This window comes from Aplidium turbinatum, chromosome 1 (genome assembly GCF_918807975.1).
Source record: "Aplidium turbinatum chromosome 1, kaAplTurb1.1, whole genome shotgun sequence".
Taxonomy (NCBI): Eukaryota; Metazoa; Chordata; class Ascidiacea; order Aplousobranchia; family Polyclinidae; genus Aplidium; species Aplidium turbinatum.
In genome coordinates this window covers 24,168,747-24,183,719 of record NC_137472.1, presented here as the reverse complement: position 1 = coordinate 24,183,719, position 14,973 = coordinate 24,168,747, and the positions used below count along the sequence as shown (strand labels likewise).

The following is a 14,973-nucleotide window of genomic DNA, read 5'->3' as shown; positions in this document are numbered from 1 at the left end:
GTTTTGTTAGTTGTTCGAGTGTGTTATTGTTCAAAATACATGTAAAATTTTACACACATAGTTATTAATTACAGAGATAGCATAAATTTGATGCTCTAAAACAAAGTCATATATTATCATAATAGTATAGTCAAACTGGCAAAATGCGGACGACAGTTTTTTATGATGATACGCGGTCCATCAATTTAGAGTAGGCAACCGGCGGTAAGTATTAACCGGCGATTCAAATTCAATAAGATCAAACCTCCATCTTTACACTCTGACTACAAAAAAAAATTAGGCCTATATCACGTGAAAGTTACGAGTAATTAAGCATTGATTTCAACGACCTAATTTTTGGGAAAAAATCAACTTTACGACCGGTGTTGCGAACTTTGATCTTCCACTTTGCAAGGCAACTTAATAGTTACTTTGCGCTTTAGTCCAACGTAGAGTGGTTTCACTTTAACCTGAATAAAAAAATGTCTACTTTCTGGCTTTCTTTCCCAATTAAAATCACTAATCAACGCATTCGAAAAGGTTTTCCAGAATTTCGTTATTGTGCGGTGACATGCATTTCTGTGGTAAACAACTTTCCACTTTTTTCTCGCTATTCTCTTTTAAATACTGGCGCGCGTAATTAGGAGTGGTAATTACGCAATTCATTATGACGCAACCAAAGGCTTTAATTTATCGCACGGCTCACCCAGACAGTAAGATCTGCCATTTTTACATTGATTTAACGTCTGCAGACGTTAAATCGTTGTAAAAATGACGGATTTTGCCGTCTGGGAAGACACTCAAAGGCAAAAGAAATGATAAATTGTGGAATAAAATACAAAGTTTACATGCAGACGGCGACGCAGGATGCATGTCAATTTTATCTGAGCAAACATTAACAGTTCAAAAATAAATTAAGCAAACAGTTCAATTTAATAGTTCAACCATTTTTTGCTAAATTTCATTTCAATTTGTTTTTCTTGTAAATACAAAATTCTCTAAATAAACAGAAGACGTCATTGGATTTACAGAAGGATTTTGTTGGATTACAGAAGGATTATCGTTTGATTTTCAAAAAATTGCTGAATACGAACTAACCGATATAGACTGCAGCCAAATAGGAAACTAGCCCAATCGGACTAGCCAAATCGGACTAGCCGAATCGGGCTGTAGCCGAAAAGGGTAATAGCCGAATCGGACTAGCCGAATCGGATTAGCCCAATCGGACTAGCCGAAACGGGCCATTCCGTATTTCAATGTACAATACAATAGCCTACTGAATATAATACAAAATAACAATGCGTGGTAAACATTTAAAGCGAAGGTTGGGCCTGGACTTCAGCCGCCAGCTTTGTGATCCTGGGCTTTGTGGTGCTGAGGGCGATTCTTGCGTCACTTTTGACATCCTGGCGATTGCGCATTTTTGTCTTCATTCCCAAGACAGTTGAAAATCCTTGTTCACAGCGATACGTTGTTGAAAAAGATGTCAGGATATTTAATGCCCTCGTCGCTAACGTTGGCGCGTTCTGGAGTCTGCCAATCCAGAAGGGTTTCAAGCCTTTCCCTTGAAATCAAGTTTCAGCGCTTCGTTCATTCGGAGAGTGATAAATTCTTCTTTGGCCGGAAAGTCATCATCATCCACCTGGCTGTCATCACGTAAAGGGCTCAGTGCACCATTGGAGACTAGCCGCGTCCAAATTCGGAATATATAGTTGTCTATCTTCTTGGCTAGCTGGCCTAAGTGGTCAGCTATGTCCTCTTTCAATGCCGCTGTCAAGTCAAGTCCATTACCTTCGAAGTACACGACGACTTGTCGAGTGTCTGAAACTGCGCCACTGTGCCTTTTCCAACTTGCTTGCAACTTAACCTTTGCGATAAATGCTGCTATACGGCTACTTTGGTGTCGATCACAGTTAAATTCTTGTCTTGAATTAAAAGATTGCCTTTGTTCAATTCACCAAAGATATCAGGCAGGTTGCACAGCTGGGAAATCCACTGCTGGTTAGAGAAGTATTCAGCTAAGTCGGACTTCTTTTCTACCAGAAAAACATGGACAGCCTCACGAAATTCGACCAGGCGGGTTATCACTTTGACACGAGACAGCCACCGTGCTTTTGCGCGGTACAGTAATGCTTCGTAAGTTTTTCCAATCTTCTTGCACAGTTCCTTGAAAAGACGGCTGTTCAATTCATTCGCTTTTATATTGTAATATTCACAACCTTCACTGTTTCCAAATAGGGTTTCGTTACCCCCCAAAAATAAGCAAATTACCCCCCGGGTGTAATTTACCCCCAGGTTGGGAACCACTGCATTAGAGGATGAAATAGTAAATCTGTTTGCCACTTGGACAGCCAGAGCAATTATAATTCAATATGTATATACATTTTATACAAGTAATTTAGTATTATCTGTATAAACAAGCTATGTATACATTTGTTTTTGATTTGTTAAAGGACTAGCATGAACCATAACTTGCATTTCATATTACATATCTTCCTTAAATAGTACCAATTACCAATTTGGTACCATTGGACCAGCACCCGCTAAATTTCGTATATAGTCAAAGCGGCAAATGCACCCGCCGGTCTACTGAGTGGTTAATGCGCACTTGCCCTTACAGAAATATTTTTCACTCTTTTCTCAGCAAATAAAAACCACAACTATTTAATATATACTTCCTTGAATTCCCAAACGGAATTTCAATACAAATGAACTTACGCTTTCGTCACTATCTGCTTTTTATTTTACGCTACTCAAAACCGCAACGCTAACGCGCGCCACAAACTTTCTAACTGACTTCAGCAATTTTGCTCGAATTTGTTTTAGGAAGACCGCACGAGACTAAATCTTTTTTTTTATTTTAAGGGGAGTTCTTCAGCTACGATTTGAGAGAAAGAGAGCAAAAAAATCCATTCCAGCAAAGAGCAAGCCGAGAGTGTGCGCATTGAAGGTGTGATTAGAGGAGAAAGTTCAATTGGAGCAAAATTATAAAGAATGTGATGTCAATTATTTATACAATAAATCATTATACATGCGACTAATACAGAAAGGAGTGGTAAATCTAGGTTGCTAAAAATCACAGGAGATAGCTGGGTCGTATAAGACCGTGAAGTCACGTGATCAGCCACGAGGAAGATGATCAATCAATCAAATGATTAGTTATCTCAGGCAAGTAAAAGTAAAACGCAGTTCCATTCAGAATGATAGCAGGATAAGTCTTTGTCAACTTGACCAAGCTATGTAACCCATGGTCTCAGATTTTGATGAAATTTAGACACTTTGTAGAGCAAGTCATTCTAAGAAAAATTACACCAATCTCAGCAAAATCGGTTCAGCGGTTTTCGAGATATGGCCATTTGAAAATGAGGTGTTTTTGCGTTCGCTCAAGCATGAAGTTTGTGAAAGGTTGGTAAGACAAATTTTAAATGTAAATAAAACATACACCATTAATGTTACAAACCTCAAATTTTGTGAGAACTTAAGTTTGGTTAAAGTCAACACATTTACAAACTTTCAACAATTTTGGTCATGGTTGAATGATTTTGAAGACAAGTTAATATTGTTGTGGAAGTGAAATCAATCAACCGTGATGTGACTTCCAAGCACCATACTGAAAAAGGCCCCTCTTCAATTTTTTCGAGTAATACATCATATGAAAGGTCTTGACTTCCCCGAAACAGTGAAACAAAGATATCTTTGTGTAACAAAACTTAACTTTGCTAAACACTCAAAGCTAAACAAAACTTTGAAGGTATATATAAAAATCTGATAAGTCGCTCCCAGCTAGGCGAGTTTTATTATAATTTTTTTCAACAAACCCAGGGATTCATAGTACGGTGAACAAACCCAACTTAACTTACAATTAGAATGAATTCAATTATTTTTTTATTTGCAGCTTGATATTGTATCATTAATCAAAATTATCATTTTTAATTGCGACTGGCATCAAACAAGATGAGTAGAAACGTAGATTGGAGAATAGAAGACATGGAGAAAGCATTAAATGAGATAAAAAATGGAAGTATTTCGATTAGAGGTGCTGGAAAAAAATTTGGAATTCCCGAAAGCTCAATCCGAAAACGTATGAAGAAAGAGGATGGATTTCCAGACATGAAAGTGGGGAGACAGCAAGAACTGAACAATGAAATAGAGAGTGCGCTGGCCGAATGCATCAGAATTTTATGCCAGCATGGATTTAGTCCAACGATTGCTGATGTGTTGGACTTGGTACAGGAGTATGTTGCTCGACACAATATGACGACACGATTTAAGGAAGGGCGTCCTGGTAAATGCTGGCTCGAAAATTTTATGATGCGCCACCACCTGTCCCTAAAAAAAGCAAACATAATCAGCCGAGCAAGGAAGTCGGTAACCGCAAATCCGTTTGTAATTTTTCCGTTTTACGAGCTACTTGAGGAATTGATTTTGTCGAACAATTTATCTGCAAATCAAATTTGGAATTGCGATGAGACCGGATTTCCCCACGATCCGAACTCCTGTAGGGTAATCGGAGCAAAAGGAAAAGTGGCATATAAAGTCACCCCGGGCCCTGCACGCCAGAATACCACAGTCCTGGCAAGCTGTAGTGCAGCAGGAGAAGTTATGGCGCCAATGATTGTGTTTGAAGGAAAAAATTTTCAAACATCATGGAAAGGAAGCCGAAGTCATCCTGGCTTTCTTTATGGAGTAAGCGAAAAGGGGTGGATGACCAGCAGCATTTTTCATGCCTGGTTTCTTGAATTTATTCGCAAAGTTCCCCACCGTCCATTGCTTCTCATAGTTGATGGTCACTTAAGTCACGTCTCAGTGGAAGTGATAAGAGCAGCAATGGACAACAACGTCATTCTTCTCAAGCTGCCCCCTCATGTCACTGACGTTCTGCAACCCTTAGACGTCACATGCTTTGGCCCTCTGAAGAAGAAATGGTCAGCCGTCTTGGAAGCTCGTGCTAGTGTGACTGGAAGCCGAAATGCCATGACAAAAGCTGATTTTGTCGACGAATTAGCCGAAGTCTGGTTTGAGAGTCTCAGCCAAAGCAACGCCATCAGCGGCTTCAAGTCAACAGGAATTTTTCCTGTTGACAAAACAAAATATCCGCAATCTCGGTTTCACCCTCGCTTGCTGAAAAGATACGAAAAGTGGGAAGCTGAAGGAAAAGAAGAAAGTATGGAATTAATGGAAACTAGTATCCATACTCCAAAAAAGACCCAGCCTCCACCTGATGCGCAAACATCTGCACAAGACTCACAGTGCTCTGGATACTGTCAATTACTCGGCCCAATGCCAACAGTAGACCCCGGTGAAGGCAAAATGTGGAGCCCCGTTTGGGCTCCTATCCCTAACTTATCATCAGGGCTGCGATTTTTTCTTTCTTGTCGAACGACCAAAAATTCTACGCTTGTTTGTCGAATAGTAATATGACGTCACAAGAGTCAGATTATAAGCGTTTGGCCGCGAGTTACCGCACAAGTTGTGTGGTATCAAAGTCACTTACTTTAAGTTTTTAATCGCACGCTGGTTGAGTGATTCCATCTACGACGATGAGTGATTCCATTTAATGTTTGATCAAACGAAATTTTATGCGCTTCTTCATCGCGTGTCACACGGCGGTAGCCCAGAGCATCACGCAAGCTATTTTATGCGCTGACAATGCTCTTGTGAACTGTAAAAAGTTTGCTACCTTATAAATACTGGCTTAACTGTTACGCAAATGTTATTCTTTCATCGAATGCTTATTGTTTACCGGTGTCGTTGCGAATATAAATCATCGAGAAAGAAGATACAGTTAAAAAGTGGAATTTACCTGCTATAGATTATCAAACATAAGAAAAAGTTAGTGTGGTATTTTGCAAAATTAGTAAAGAATTTTATAACGGAAACAAATCGGAATTAGAAAAGCTACGGAGTCAAGTTAAAAAAGTATAATATAATACAAAATTAGATAAACGGTTCTCCGGCGAAAAAGAAAAATAATGCTTCTGATCATATGGCATTGCGCGTTCATGAACAGGCAGTTTTGCGTCTTCAAGTATTCCAGTGACGATGCGACAGCTTCATCCTCCCATACAGTGTCTTATGATTCCGATTCTGTCAGCTAGTTCTTTATCAAACAGACTCGTGTTTGCTCGCAGTATCTCAATTGTGCCGAAATTATGTTAGTGTAAACGTAAATCGAGGCAATCATCTCGCAGTGAGATATTAATTTGTTGCCGGTACCTGGTTGAACAATTAACGTTATTTTATGATAATTCAAAGTCGCTAGATGTCGAATTAATGTAAAACAAACGTAAATTTCTTCTTGGGCATTGTTACGCAGGCAGCAAAATTCGGTATTTTTGCATAGACTTCACGTCTGTAGACGTTGAATCAATGTAAAAATGATGATTTTTGCTGTCTGGGTACGTAATGTAACCCGCCAGGAAAATTGAATAGATTTGTGCTACCTCGAACGTTGAATCAACCCAAAATTAACTTACTTTTCTCCCTTAGTTATTTAATGTGATTTAACGTAACAGCGTGCGGTATCGCTACTTTTGGTATTATTACATCACTACAAATCAAACAGTGCGGTCGTGACTCGTGATAGACTACTCTAGTATATTTTTCGCTTTTCGTTTTTTCGATTCAACGTCTGCAGACGTTGAATCAATGTAAAAACGACTTGTTTTGCCAGCTGGGTTGTGTGCTTTTGTGAATGCAAATGCAAAATCGCCCATTACGTAATCACAAAAACCCTTTTAGTGGATGGAAGTCAAGTTGCAACCGTGTTTATCTGTCTACTATTCCTTATTCACATTGCAAAACATTTTTGCAAGCTTTGAACAACAAGTACATAAGTCAGACATAAATACAAACTTGCAAACACGTTGACAATTGAAGTAGCCTACTTCGGTTATTTTATCTATAAAAAGAAACCCGTTGTGTCGAATAGCACAAAAGGTGTGTGGCGAAATGTTTGATGCCAGGCGTTGGAACTTCGATCAAAGCATTCTCCCGCAGTGTTCAAAATGGCGGCGCTGACGCCTCGGGAGTTTCTCGTGTGAAGCGTCACTTTTAGACCTTGCTTTGAAGTACCTGGCGCAAGAAAGTTTACGTAAGTCAGCACTCTTATGATTGCATCACGTGATCCCCCCCTCCCGATTGTTTCTTGACCTGACGACGTTTAGTCCTCTCTCAGTTTTTTTTCCTTTTTATTTCTTTTGCATTCCGACAAATTTAGCGAAAAATGTTTGAATTATTAAATTTCTTTTATAGTTGAAATTATCGAAGCTTTAGATGAGTGGGGTTTTGACCTAACCATTGAGATCTTAAAACTAAAAAGCAAATTAAATTTATTTTTGAACTATTAATGTTTGCTCAGATGAAATTGACATGTATCATGCGTCGCCGTCTGCATGCAAACTTAGAATATATTAGAATCCTCAACTATTACAAAATTCTAAATCCAACGACGCCTTCTGTTTATTTACAGTAGAGAATTTTGTATTTTGATCTCGAAGCTTTAGATGAGTGGGGTTTAGACCTAACCACTGAGATTATAAATCATATTTATGACACCGACATAGGCGCCGACTTTTAATTTTGCACGGGGTGGCGGATAGCACAATATGGCAACCTAAAAACTTTCAAACTGCATGTTTTTGTTTTTTACTAAGCGTGTTTCGTAGATGCAATTGTCTTTTCACACCTGATTTGTAGCTCGATTATTTACAAAACAACTTTACAACAAACCACAGGAAGTATGTCGTGAATTTTATTGTTATGTTGTCGCTTCGACATTTAACATTTGGCAAAAGTATTTTTGCGAACGGCAGCTCTGTCAATCCAACTGTTAATCAACTGGTCAAGTTGTAACCGTTAAGCTTCAGCTTGATAAACATTTAAAATTAGGATGTGGTTCTATCGCTGTTGCGTCATGGTAGATCATAAGTAGGTTTTTATGCGCCTGAGTGCACTACTAAACGATCGCTCCGCCTCGCAGGTGGTGGAAGGCAACGATAAGTATATTTTCACAATGCAGACCACGTTTGGAAGCATTAATGATCTTGTTTCATTGCTTGCAAATAGATCAAACAGTTGCAACAGTTGAACGCTTTTTCGGTGGCATCTTTAAGCTGAATAAAACTGGAATGTCGGGGAAAACTTTTACTGGACGACTTTTTGTAATTTTTTCTATGATGTAACAAGCAACTCCTAACTTATGTCAGACCAATAAATTCCCTCCTCAAACTTTTACAGGACAACTTTTCGTAATTTTTTCTATGATGTAACAAGCAACTCCTATGTAAGACCAATAAATTCCCGCCTCACAATTTGTCACGCATTGACACGCAATATTACATTATTACTGCATGAAGTAGATAACAAAGTAGAAATTAAAGCAAGAAGTAGATGACAGTACACTCCAATTGAAATCGGAAAATAATTCAAAATGCAAAATCTTGACTAATTGAAAAAGGTTGCTTTCATTATTGGAAATTGGCAGGGGGTGTAGCTTTCCTCGAATAGAATCATGTAAACGTGTAAATTTGCAGAACGGTAAAACTGCTACTTTACTAAGTGCACTTTTTAAATAAAAACTCAAAAAGTTTCGAAAATTGCACTTTTTTAATAAAATTTGAAAATAGATATTCATTTAGAAGGTGGAGCTATAAATCATCGAGATAATTTTATTTCCAAGTATTTTATAGCTGGCATAATTTATAGCGATATTATCAGCAGTTTAAAATTTTTCAAAAAAGATTTTTGAGGGAGGCAATGGAAAGATCGTATTTTATTGATTAATAAATCCCATTGTAAACCTAACAAATGTAACAATGACTTATGAAAAGTAACAAATAAAACGATCGCAACAACAACAAGGAAAAAACTCGTAGCCAGGTGTTGCGTAATCTTCACGTAGCTTGCTTGATGTTACGCGAGTATCATGCTTGTGACAAAAACAATCATTTTCTTCGCAATACTGTATTGGTTCACCTCTTGCTTTACGTTGACTTGAAGCGAAAACCAATGATCAAAAAAAGATTTAAACGTCCGTTCAAATTACATTTATTTGCAGTAAGTAATGTAACCTAAACGGGGTGGCTGCCATCATGCCATAGAGGTTATGGGGTGGCGTGGCTGGCCACCCCGTAAGTCGGCGCCAGTGGATGCATTAGACATTTGCATTTTTGTAATGATTTTCAAGCGAAACAGAAGTGTTTTGTTAGTTGTTCGAGTGTGTTATTGTTCAAAATACATGTAAAAACTTACATACGAGTTATTAATTAGAGATTAGCATAAATTTGATGCTTTAAAACAAAGTCATATATTATCATATATTCCAAAAAATAAAGTCATATTTTTCAATTTTTTAGGTAAAAAAAATGGCCCTAGTAATAAGTAATAGCACAACGTCACTATCAAAGCAGTTGTAATTATTAGGGTAGGCCAGTCCGTGGTGCATTCCCAGGTCCAACGTCAATGCAGGTGAACAAAGGTTGCGATTATTACAATTCAAGTACTTGACATTTCTTGGCACATTTTCTCAAATGATCAAAATATAGTCATCATAACACACATTATTACCTGATTTGTTGCCACACAAGTGTGGATACGAGCCTTGCATTTCTCATCACGTCGGGAACAACGCCAGTATTTCTTAAGCCCGTCTGGACTATATTGAGCTAGCTGAAACATGTAGCCATCATAGAAAAACCTCACCTTTGCGCTGCGTACTAATCGATTCCTCTGCCATGATCAAGTAACATCAACTGAGAGTCTAACGAAGGAACTAACCAAAGGAATTTCAGGTCATGTAACGCCGAAACCCAGGTTTACTCTAAACTGCCACTTAGGTTTTAACTTCATCTTTTATGGCAAACGCTATTTGGCAATCTGTCTTTTTTTCGTTGACACGTTTTGGCTGAGACTTCATCTCATTAACCCCTATTGGTAATCATGAAAACTGTTATTTTCATGTAAAACACATATTTTGAACAAACCCAGCCATCAAAACTCGTCATTTTTACATTGATTCAACGTCTGCAGACGTTGAATGAATGTAAAAATGACGGATTTTGCCGTCTGGGAAAGCACTCAAAGGTAAACACTGGATAAAATGCAAGAATGCAAAAGATACCATATTGTCGAATTAAAATACAAAATCCTCTAAATAAACAGAAGAACCGGACATACATTTCTCTGTTATCATTTTTAATGTAAAAATTCCTTTTGTGGTCCCTTTGTCTGAAACAAATAAAAACTGTGCTGTTGAAATTTCCGATTGTAGTTTTGGTCTCAATCTCATCAACATGATTCGGAGTAAGCTGTTTGTTACGTAATTCACAAGGCTAATTGTTCTGTGGAGTGAGCATTCTGTTGCTCCGTTTTTTTTTGGTAAAGTTATGAATATGGAACGTACCATATCACTAGGGATGTAACCGGTGTCATAAATATGATTTATGATCTCAGTGGTTAGGTCTTGACTCCACTCATCTAAAGCTTCGAGATCAACTATTGTGGAATAAAATACAAAATTCTCTACTGCAAATAAACAGAAGGCGTCGTTGGATTTAGAATTTTGTAATAGTTGAGGATTCTAATATATTCTAAGTTTGCATGCAGACGGCGATGCATGATACACGTCAATTTTATCTGAGCAAACATTGATAGTTCAAAAATAAATTTAATTCGTTTTTTAGTTTTAAGATCTCAATGGTTAGGTCTAAACCCCACTCATCTAAAGCTTCGATGATTTCAACTATAAAAGAAGCGATATTACAACATTCTCTAAATAAACAGAAGACGTCGTTGTCCATTTTATGTGAGCAAACAGTTAAATTCAATAGTTCAAACATTTTTCGCTAAATTTCATTTCAATTTGTTTTTCTTTGTCGGAATGCAAAAGAAACGATGTTGGATTACAGAAGGATTATCGTTGGATTTTCAAAAAAATTGCCGAATAGGGAACTAACCGCTAAAGACTGTAGCCCAATAGGGAACTAGCCGAATCGGATCAGCCAAATCGGACTAGCCGAATCGGGCTGTAGACGAAAAGGGTAATAGCCGAATCGGACTAGCCGAATCGGATCAGCCCAATCGGACTAGCCGAATAGTAGCAGACCCTGTTTTGGCAGCAGTTGTAAGTGCGCATTTGCTGGTTTGGCTATACAGTAGGTAAGCAGCCCTATGCTTCATAACCATACAGAAAATGAGATAAAACATCAACATTGTCATGAAATAAAAGTGTCTTTCAACATCATATAAATATATACCCAAATTGTATTAAAATAGATACTTTCTTATGGCATGAGATTTTGTGACTAACGGGACATATTGTAACTAACGGGACAGCGTGATTAACGGGACAAAATGTTTTTTACTAAAATATAGATACACAGTTAATTTTCTTTAAATTGTGAAAGACGTCTGTACAGTGTACAGTACTGTTGGAGTCTTTAATTAACCTGGAGTATGGCATTTGAGGGATTAGACAATTTGGTAAGAAAAAAGGTTTTGTGAAAATATGTGACTAACGGGACATTGTCCTCCGGTCTGCTGTAAATTGTCAAAAACAAACCATAAAACTATTTTTACATAACTTCACATAATGTTAATCTTAAAAAGAACAGTAATTTTGTTCAGAAAACTAATCAGATCACAAATATAATTATGTTGTTCTATTTGAATAAGACCTTCTTATGATCCGTTAGGTGAAACAATTTGTAAAGGCTTCAGATAGTAATAGCTACATTTGATTTAATTATGTTGTTCTATGCCAATTGGGGGTTATTTGAAAATTTACTTAAAATATAAACTTTTTTTGTTTCTTCAAGGTACCTCAGTAGATGCACCAAAAACACATATTTTCCAAGGTTAAAATTTGTAAAAACTTTTTTTCATGAAAGTTCAAGGTGTCCACTACCAGTTAAACCTTTCAGTGTTCTATTTTTTTATTTTTTTACCACTAGAATACATTTAACGTGGAATTGCCCAACATCGTTTTCGGGATCCATTATGCCAAGGTTTTTTTTTGGTTTTTTTCGGATGAAACTATGTGAAAATAATCAGTAGGTATGCAGGAGCTAACCATGTCAAATGGAAGCAAATTTATTCCAAAATAAATGTGCAATTGAAAGATTTGTTGTATCTACGAATTCCCCAGTTGCGCATTTACGCATTAGGGATTTTTTCCCTTCCGCAAAAATCCTGCTCCGAATTCACAATTTTCTTCCGTATTTCTCCGGAATCTCGCCGGAAATAAATTGTTTTGTAAGGTAGACGCAAGTAGCTAGAAGTGGATTACCACCAAAAAAATATATCTTCAGAATTAAAGAGTGGGTGATGAAAAATGTTTTGTGTTTCAGAAAAAAAATTCGTGCTTAGGGGCACTGGCACCGACTTACAGGGTTATGGGGTGGCCATGCCACCCCCGTTTAAGTTACATTACTTACTGCAAATAAAAGTAATTTGAACAAATGTTTAAACTTTTTTTTGATCATTGGTTTTCGCTTCAAGTCAATGTAAAGCAAGAGGTGAACCAATACAGTATTGCGAAGAAAATGATTGTTTTTGTCACAAGCATGATACCCGCATAACATCAGGGTCTGCTACTATTCGGCGAGTCCGATTCGGCGAGTCCGATTCGACTAGTCCGATTCGGCGAGTTCCCTATTCGGCGAGAGCCCTTTTCGGCGAGTGCCCTATTCGGCGAGGTTTTGAAATTGTTGAAAGGAAATTATCGGGTACCGTAGCCTAATTATAATTGCCGTTTTTACATCGTTTTAACGTCGCTAAACGTTGAAATCGTGCAGAAAGGAATAAAAATAAAATGTTTGAACTATTAAATTAAAATTCGTCATGTCAGTTCAGTTGTTTTTATTTCTGACCATCATATGAAAAACAATACACGTCAACATAGCAAAGGTAGAAGCGACAAAACGCGAACGTTAAAACGTGCTTGAATTCGTCATGTCAGTTCAGTTGTTTTTCTTTCTGATCATGATATCAAAAACAATACGTCAACATAGCGAAGGTGTAGAAAAAAGTAGAAGCGACAAAACGCGAACGTTAAAACGTGCTTGTGACCGAAGTAAGTTATTGAGTTGAAAGAAATTTGGCACGGTCGCAACACTTTCAGAAAAATTTAAGATATGAAGGAAAAATAAAACAAAGAAAATGTTACAAAAAAAAAAAAAATAGATCATGTTTATGTCTATAAGTTAGTACTTTTGAATAGTTAAAATGATTAGTTTGGACCAACAAATGTGTGGCCTACAGCTTGGATTGAAAGAAAATTATCGGGTACCGTAGCCTAGTTATCCCGACCAGCAAAAAATTGTTCCAAGAACACAGTTCATTTTTACATTGTAGTAACAGAATGAAAAGGCTAAACTAATGTGTGGCCTATCGTGTTAACGTCGCTAAACGTTGAAATCGTGTAGAAAAGGGAGCTTTTGCTGACTAGGATACTTTGAAACTGAGAAACATTCACAGAAGCCCTACGATTTGTTCCAAGAACCCATTTAGCATAACATTTCATTTGTACATTGATTCAACGTCTGAATACATTATCTTAAAAATGCAACGTATCGTAGGGCTTCTGTGAATGTTTCTCAGTTTCAACGTATCCTAGTCAGCAAAAGCACCCTTTTCTACACGATTTCAACGTTTAGCGACGTTAAAACGATAGGCCACACATTTGGTTAGCCTTTTCATTCTGTTACTACAATGTAAAAATGAACTGTTAGACTAACTGGGTTCTTGGAACAAATTTTTGCTGGTCGGTATAACTAGGCTACGGTAGCCTACCCGATAATTTCCTTTCAATCTAAGCTGTAGGAGTGTAGGTCACACATTTGTTGATCCAAACTAATTATTTTAACCATAGGCGCCTAAGCCGTGGGGGGCAGGCCCCCACGCATATTTCCGCGTGGGAGCAACTTTTTATGCGGCATTGATACATAAAACAATAGATGAACTAGCGATCGGCAGCAGGAAAACATTTTTAAATACAAACCGCAACAGCTTCGCAGTAAATAATCACTAGAACGAGTAGCGATGCTACAATCCCACCCCAGACAAAAAAATCTGTCATTTTTACGTTGATTTAACGTCTGCAGACGTTGAATCAATGTAAAAATGACTGATTTTGCTGCCTGTGACATAGCAAAAATCTACCATTTTGCGTCGATTCAATGTCATCAGATGTTGAATGCACCCAAAAACAACATAATACGCAGCGTGCGTTTAGCTTAATGCGCTTGCAAACAGCCTCCTGTCGCTTTCGAAAGTCGAAACCTCTGCAGAGAATTGTCGCGGCAGTGAATCGGTTGCTGTGAAAATGAACTTGAAGTCTCGGCCCGAGGTTACCACTAACCAACGTAACAAGGGCTGGTACAAACCGCATTGCGCACAGTCGCACAAGCGGCATAATCAACACAACAACGGACTCGCGCAAACTGCATGGCGCACACACGTCCGTTGCCATAGAAACCCGATCAAAGGCGGGGAATATGCGCATCTTTTGTTTCATCTGCAACACGAAAACGGGCGTATTACAGCGAATTGAAACTTGAAAGCTGGTCAGCCATAAGTTGCGATATTGTAGTGAAAAGGGAGCAATGTCAAGTCGAAAACTTAATCCAACGTCTCCCTGTAACTATTTTTCAAGGGCTGTTTATCGGATGTCAGCAACTTTTAAATTTATTAAAGGTGACGTGCTGTTGAATTGATGTAAACATGAATGATTTTGCTTTCAACAGGTATATTTTCAAGCATATGATCAAGTTAGTATTTTCATTCCATTTACAGTATACCTTTTACTAAACCTTTTCGTCTCTTGTTTCATGCTAATAAATCTAGTTCATTGCTAAACTTTATGTTGCGCTTAGCTTAAAGAGTCGCAGTCCATCAACCGCTAGCCAACGCAGACGCATAGCATGTGTTTTGGTCGAGCTTTGTTTATAATAATTAACGGTAGGTCGAACGTAGCGATAACTCCGAGCCTGGCAA

General features: G+C 37.8%; 1 protein-coding gene across 1 annotated transcript in view; it reads right to left on the bottom strand.

Annotated features, from left to right (window-relative positions):
* The window catches only part of LOC145770413 (peroxisomal ATPase PEX6-like), a 187,050-nt gene that overhangs the window by 151,624 nt on the left and 20,453 nt on the right, over positions 1 to 14,973 (bottom strand). The gene's annotated exons all lie outside the window — the stretch shown is intronic.